This window comes from Danio aesculapii, chromosome 1 (assembly GCF_903798145.1).
Source record: "Danio aesculapii chromosome 1, fDanAes4.1, whole genome shotgun sequence".
In the NCBI taxonomy this organism is placed as follows: Eukaryota; Metazoa; Chordata; class Actinopteri; order Cypriniformes; family Danionidae; genus Danio; species Danio aesculapii.
Window position 1 is genome coordinate 22876044 of NC_079435.1, and position 8358 is coordinate 22884401.

The window sequence follows — 8358 nt, forward strand, 5'->3', positions numbered from 1 at the left end:
GACCTTTTGTTGTATTGAAATTTAATTTAACATATTGCATTTAGAAAATGACACATTTATTAAGTATTCACAAAAATATGAGTGATGTTTTGTAGGCAAAACAGAGTCAACAGCATATAAATTAATAATGCGGGCCGATTCAGGGCCTAGAGAAACTGCTGAACATTTTCAATTATACTTACACTGACGTGACAGTCAAATCAAACACCACTCACGCTATGCATAACCAGCAGCTCTTCAAGCACAAACAGAACGATTCCCACACACAACCCAAACTGTGTCCTGTTTCGAGATATATGGGCTTTTAAAAGTTAAACTAGAATTTAAAGACATATGTTTACCTTTGGTAAAACTGCTGTATGAGTATCAGCAATGTGGCTGCTGTGCATAATTTGTCGATTTAGGTTCATGCTTACAACACTATTACAAATAAATAAAAAATAAAAACGTTTTAAATAATTGTAAATAAATTGCTAGCTATTGCTAGCAATGCGAATTACGGGTATTTTTTTTCACAAACAACGTTACCATTTGCTTCAACTTAAAACCGTGTTGTTTCATATAAAAATTTTAGCAAATACTTTAATTAATTATTTATTTTTAAGTGTTTGTCCATATTTAAGATACAAAACTGGTTTAAGACAACCTAGAGTTTTTTCAATGTATAAAAGAAGAAAACAAAAAAGTTACTATTTATTATTATCTTAAAATACGATTACTGTTATAGCCTATACATTTGTAAATGTAGGCTATATGATTAGTAAACGAAATTACGGTAATCAATAATCAAGCTTATAGCTAAATAGCTGATATTCTTCTGCAGCAGGTGTCAATCTAAGGTAAAATAAAATTTAAAAAAATCAAAATGACAATACGCTTACATTGCTGCAGCTTAGAAATGATTGCTTTAGTTTCCATTTATAGGCCAATTTAGCCCCCCCCCCCCCCCCCCCCCACACACACACACACACACACACAGAGAGAGAGAGAGAGACCCCCACACACCATTATATATACACCTCCTAATTATTCAGAGAAATTTTTGAATTTGAATGCCTAAATATTAATGTAACTATCAGTATTTTACTTTTAATAAACCGTTATAACTTTGGCAGGCAATGGTCGTATAATACCAATAATAATAATAATAATAATAATAATAATAATAATAATAATAATAATAATAATAATAATAATAATAATAATAAATAAACGATTAAAATCTGGGATTGGGTTTAATAACATGTAATAGAAACGCGCAGGAATTTTAGTTCCATAACTGCTAAAAGAAATGACTTAGTAGACTAACTGGAGCCAGTGGAAAATGCCCAAATGACGTTTACAACAAAATACGTAGGAGGGCCAGACTTTGCCGGAGCAACGGCCAGCTCGGATGTGCAAATGATTGATAGCGTGCCGATCAAAATGCGCAGCTGAATCTTCCCACTGGGTTGAAGGGGTTTAGCATCACAACTTTTTGAACCAAATTTTGGCAATGGCCATAACAATGGAGTCAAGGAACTATGGCGTAATGCAATGACGTCATTGATTTAGACCTATTATAGATTCCTAATGTATAAGTATTCTGTTTGTATTTACAAAAAAATCTTTTTCCGTTTCTTCACTGCTTTATAGGCATTTTTTTACTATTATGGGCTAATGTGCTCTGCTGGTTTAGGCCTTAAGAAACTTTTCGCCTTAGTATTTTCTTTTTCTTTTTTTTAAGCAAAGGCATGTAATTATTCTGACATCTCAGAGTAAATCTCTTCAGATAGGAAGACACACCGGCAATTTAAGATCCAACAATGCATAAAATTACCGCTTTCTTTACCTTGCATCGTCTGATTCCACGGGTCCTATGCGCTAATAATTGTAGATAATTTGTTGAGAGTGTCAAGATGGCGTCTCTGATAAAATTAACCATCCGAACTCCCTTGATTAAGAATACAGATAATAATGTGACCTCGTCGTGACCTGCTTCTGCTGCTGCTGTAACATGAATGGCTCTCCAAATGGAAGAGAACACATATCTTACATTCGACACCATGATTTCTGAAGGCCCAAAGTACTTATTTCCTCTGGCGCGAAAGCAAACGAAGTCGTCTAATCCTAGCATATCCTAAACAATTTCGTTGGTATAGAGCCTTTATATCTCTGACTTTACATCACATCGTGTCATATATGATTATATATACATAATTCTAAAGCTTACTAGTCCTGACAGTAAAAACGACGACATGTTTCCAGTATGCCCAGTGTTCTTCATGTCAACTTGACTCGCCAATGACATTAAATACTTTGCAGCCAAATATCAAACTGACGTTGTCTCTTACATGGAATTATCTAAAACTTAAAATCACCAAGTTCTTAAGAACATATAAGGTCGTATAATATTTTAAACATGCACCAAGCAACATTTCATTCTTGGTATTACAAACATCTGTAAACCATTAACTCATAAGGCCCTCCTCCGTTTTTTCTGTCTGCAGCAATGGCTGGTAGACATGTTGACGTCAGAATAGAGCCATCCTGCGCCTATATGGTTAAAGTAATCACATAAGGCCCGTGATCCTACATCATCAACAACAACAACAAAAAACTAGCATCAAAGATTGATTAGAAATCACTAAATGTTAAAGACAAAATCACTGTCTGTGGCTAAAGTGGCGCAATCTAACGTACAGCATTTAGAACATAATAAAAAAATACAATAGCAAAACAACACAAAAAAAGCATATAAGTATAAAATATTAAGAAAAAGAACAAGCTAAATGTAGCCTAAATCATGGAATAATTTAAAACAAATTAAAATTTATGTCTGCAACTTCAAGGTAGGATTCTCCGAACATAAGTCATATTTTATTTGAATAATTAATGATTAGACTGTTCACCTCAGTATAATAGTTTCTACTTTGTTATTTTGGGAACATTACGACAAAATACAAAGAAAACCTCCTATATCTTTGGCTAATTATTCTTAGTTAAACGGTTTTGGCATTTTTCTATTTAGATCGAGAGTTTAGCAACAAAACAAGTCTAATAGCTTCCTGAAATCGAAAATGTAACACTTAGCCTATATTTTTCTTTCAAGAGAAGTAAATAAAGTGTAGTGAATTTATTTGAAGTGTGTTTCAAATAAATAAACTGTAAAACTTAGTTTCATTTTCAGTAGTTTAGTTTAAATCGTTCTTATTTTAGATTAGTTTTTATACATTTATTGTTCATATCTCAATAAACATTGGGCAAAGTGTGTATTTAATATGTATTTATTTTCCAGAGACAGCAAATCCAAAACTTTAGCTATCTCCGTAGCTTATAGCCTATTGTCAGTCTCTGAACCCAAGTCGTTTTCCGTTCATAAAATTATTGACAGGACAGCATCATCGAACTGCTGAACTTGTTCAATATTGCGTATGTCGGCGTCACCGTATCAGATAATAAATTGCCAATGGTTTCTCAACAAATTAAATAGCCAGACAATGTGCCATTCTGAGGGACTGCTCTGTGTTTTGCTGAATGTTACGCGGAAGATCAGGCCAGTGCCCGTGGTGCTGTCAGTTGTGACAGTTCCCAGATGGAGGCCGCTACTGTATTCGAGATTGAGTTTCTCACAGAAACAACTCCCTCTTCTTCCAAACCGTCCTCCAAAAGTTCTTCAGACAGTATTGCGCCTCGACTCCTCAAACATCGGTAACGCGGAAAGAATGAGCGGACTTTTAAGGGAATAAAGACATTTTTCTCCATCAAGGTGTAGGCTTTTTGACACGAGGAGATGGCAGCGTGACGACCCAGTGGCAAGATCACTCATGTTTACTAGGGTAAACTGGATTTACCTCCAACGTACAGTAGAAAATGATTTGTTGTTTATAGCTGCTGGCATAAAACTGAAAAAAGCGCTTTCTTAATCTCTTTAATATTTTATCAACTTAGATCAACATTTATGAAACTGAAGCTATCGTTGTTGTGTTTTCCCCTTGTTGCTGTTGTTAGTTACATCCGAATATTATTAAACAGTTATATTGTCTGTGATTGAATTCCGGCGCGAAACTTCTGTTTTCTGTTCTGCCAATGATTCGAAAATTGTTTACTTTCGTTAACTGGCCTTGTTTTTATTTAAACCACGACAAGACAGTTCATTTGCATGGCGATGAAATATTTACATAATGTAGTATTATGTGCAGTCACTATTAAAACACGCTCGAAATGTAGGGTTGCTGTATTTTTTATGGATACCGTGCATTAATGCAACGTAATTTGTGAATGCAATACACATGTTTTTGACAATACAAATTTAATTTTTTTAAAAAGCGTTTTAGATAAAACCATAACATTGTGAATTTTCTAAACAAATGCGTATGAATAATAATAATAATAATAATAATAATAATAATAATAATAATAATAATAATACAGTAAACTTTCACTACGCGTGCTGAACAGCTGGCCTCACAAATCAGAAAAGAGCACAACGACTCATTTACAGGTATTTCAGAAAAAGCTTATACTGCTTAAAAACCGTCAAGTGTTGAGCCCGTGAGAGGAAAAGAAGACCTCCCAAGTGGTCAGGGCATGCGTGTCATTTCAAGCGAGTGCTCTAACACTCCATTTATCCCTGCGAGCATGAGGCGACTGCTCTGTTTTGTCGGTGATAAACATTTAAAACCTTTAAACGAGAGCATAAATCCAGATGGGGAAGAAAAAAAAAATCACATGAAAACGGTTGAATTTTTTTTAGATATAGACCTGTCAAAGATAACAGAACTGAGCGCCGAGAACTGATATTTTGTAGGCGACGAAGGAATTGTTACTACGGGCTGCTTTTTAAAATTAAGCCAGCCATGCAAATAAATTCGGGTGAAAACTTTGAGAAAGTAGGCCGATAACAAATGAATAGCGCCCGGGTTAAATGCTTTTTGGTCAAAGGGTCATGTTTTACATATTACTGTTGAGTGCTACACGTCGTTGCTGTAGAATCCTGGCGAAAAGTTGTCACTTGTTAAAATATAAACACAATGTTGTTGAGATTTAGAATAGCATATTATTTGCGTTGTAATTACTATTAGGCAATTATAATTGTGCAATATTCTGTAATAGGAAACCAATTGCTAATAACTTTAAAGTTATATTTTACAGCACATAAACAGCCTATTTCTGAATTTCTTAGCGCTGCGACGGTGAAGATTTTGAGTCCTCATCTTCTAATGCGCTGAGGAGATGGCGATCAAATCATTATCGGTAGGCCGCGTATTACCATCTATTAAGCCTAATAGTAATGTTTTTCCTGCTAAACGTCCAGGATTGACATTGCCTGACCCTCACCAAATTCGAGTTTTTTTTATCCTATTCATTTAAATGGAACCCATTGGAGTGGTAGTGCAATACATCTTCACTGAATAATAAACAGACTTCGTTCATCACAGACACAAATTATTCACAGTGTTAACCTTTTAAACTGACCAATTAAACAAACCGAATGCAGGTCTCGTCGATCCACTGGACTAGCAGACTGTCTTCGCCGAATACTCAAGCTCTGGGCTATAATTTATTTTATGTAATAAAAATGTAAAGCTTCCGGCATTGGTTTAGTTGCACACAACATTGGAATTGGTATTTAAATTCAAATATCAGTACAATGCAAATTGTGATATTCGTTTGAGATTAAAATACACAGGGGAAATGTAGACACTGCAAAAATAAGTAATAAAATAATTAAGCCTATGACTTATGAACTTATAGCTTATTGGAAATTGTGTTGGTCCAATTCCGTAAACCTGTGGCATGTTGACGCATCAAACATATTCGATCTCGCATATAATTTGCAGTATTACTGATAATAAATGCAATATATTATAATTGTGACAACGGGCACTTTTCTTTTCAGCTATATCGGATAGGCATACCGATTTGTATCAGTGTCCTTGAAAATATTTTTAACATCTCCAATCGTAAATATGCATTTAGAAATAAATACTAAATTTTGAAAAAGAAAATAAAAAAAAATTCTGAAAAACTAAACCACAAAGATAAATTCAGGTAGACGCCAGTCAGAAGACACCTACATTATTGCCCGGGAGGCCTAAGCTGTCATAGCGATGTTGGCTGATGGTCCATAAAGATATCGTAAGCTCCCTCTGATACTCTCGAGGTTTTAACTATCTACCCGTCAAAGAAAGACATTGTGAAGTGGCTTTCAAAAAACTCACCTCACACGGAAGGTTTAAAATTAACAAATCAAACTTGCGTGTTATGCATGCTCTTTATTTTAAAATCAGTGTGCATTGTGCAAAATGCACACAACAAATTGACAGTTTCTCTGACTGCTTGGTTGATTTTATTCTTTAAAATGTAATTAATTAGCATATACAAAATATATATAATTATTGCTCATAGTTTGAGATGCAATGATAGGCTAGGAGTCGTAATATCTGTGAAATGCATGGCCATGTAGCATAATAAAATGGATATGAAAGCAGTACCGAACGGAAAAAAATATGTCTGTTGCAGTCTGAAACGCGGATTCTAGTATCAACAATGTTGAGCCATTTCTTAGACATTTTTATATCTGCGTGCGATACACATATGGCCAGTCAGTTTTTCAATCATGAAAACATATGTTACTGTGCATATATGACATACCTTGCTGTGCAACAACAGACTGTAAAAAATAACCTCACATGGCATGTGGTAAAATACTAAAGTTAACTCACTGCCTGTGGTTAATACGTTGTATGGAGTTGGAACTAGGTTGCCAGTTCCCAAATAACTAATCTACAACTTTTTTTAAAACAGTGACCTGAACGTGCCAGAGGAAGGACATCAAACTAACGAATCAGTAATGAAGAGCAGATCAGGGTGTAACCATGGGAACAGATATACCATAGCAACCCCAGGTTCTCCTGTCACTCAGGGGGCCCTCAGGCCCGTGTATCCGGGGATAGGTTCCTCTCCCATCCATCATGGGCAGTAATGGAGAGTTTCTGGAGCAGTCTGTGGCTGACTGTGCTAAACCACAGCGATGACAGCTATCTGCTATCCTGTTTGGAACTACCCCTTTATATATTTACATTTATTCTTCTCTCTTTCTGTCTCTCTCTCTCTCTCTCTCTCTCTCTCTCTCTTTCTCTCTCTCTCTCTCTCTCTCTCTCTCTCTCTCTCTCTCTCTCTCTCTCTCTCTCTCTCTCTCTCTCTCTCTCTCTCTCTCTCTCTCTCTCTCTCTCTCTCTCTCTCTCTCTCTCTCTCTCTCTCTCTCTCTCTCTCTCACGCAATTTTACACCACGAAGCCTCCTCAGCGTATAGATCAATGGATATGCATTTTCAGTCTATACTCCCCTTCACATTCAGAGCCTGCTGCAGATTGTATCACAAATAAATCTGTCTAGGTCACAAAGACGCCAATCAAGATGCCCATCAAGTTGAATGGCTGAAGCGACAAAATCGAAAGGTTCTCTATTATAAAGAGCGATGAAAGTCTTTATTTATATTGAAATGCTTTTACAAAAAACGAGTTACAAACATTTTTTTCCAGAAATGACACGAAATAAAATAATAATAATAAATTAACAAAAAATAGATAAATAAGTTAATAAATACATAACTGATTTTGTGCCGAACGATATTTGTTACAGTAGCTGCTTAGTTTGTAACATTTAATTTTACAAATAAAGGCCTAGATTTGCGTGTCGAAGCGCCGGCTTCCAGGATCAGTGGAGACAGAGCGGACCCGTGACCTAATTTGACATTGATAAGAATATTATGACAATAGTCGTGCAAATCTTGCGCGTTTGTGACATTCTCCAATTGCGTTTCATGAAAATGCAAAATACAGACCATTTTCTGTTAAACAGCCTCAGTCCCGCTAATGTAATTTATGCAACCGTCTACAAACCAATTGTACAATTGTAGTGTTTTATAAAAATTAGTGTATTTATTTTATTATTTTCTTTTCATTTATGGTCAAATTTAACTTTGCAATTACTGATAAAATTAAACTGACAATAAAGTCATGTCATAACAACTTACTGGACTTATCTGTTTATCTCATTGGGACTGTTAAATTCTTGTCAATTATTAATAAATAAATAAATAAATAATAATAATAAAATGAAATGACTGATATCCCTTACACCCAAATAAGAGCTCTATTTTTAAATAAGTCTTTAACACCGACGTATACATAAACTGCGTTTAAATGGTCTGAACCTGAATGGAAAATAACTAAATCCTGTAAATATTTGTTTTTAATGAGCTATTAGTGATTTACAAAATATGGAGGTTCATTTTCGAATGAAGGATAAATGAAATTGTGTTATTTTCAATGCATTTGAAAGTTTTTGTTGTTGTTAATGTTGTTGTTGTTGA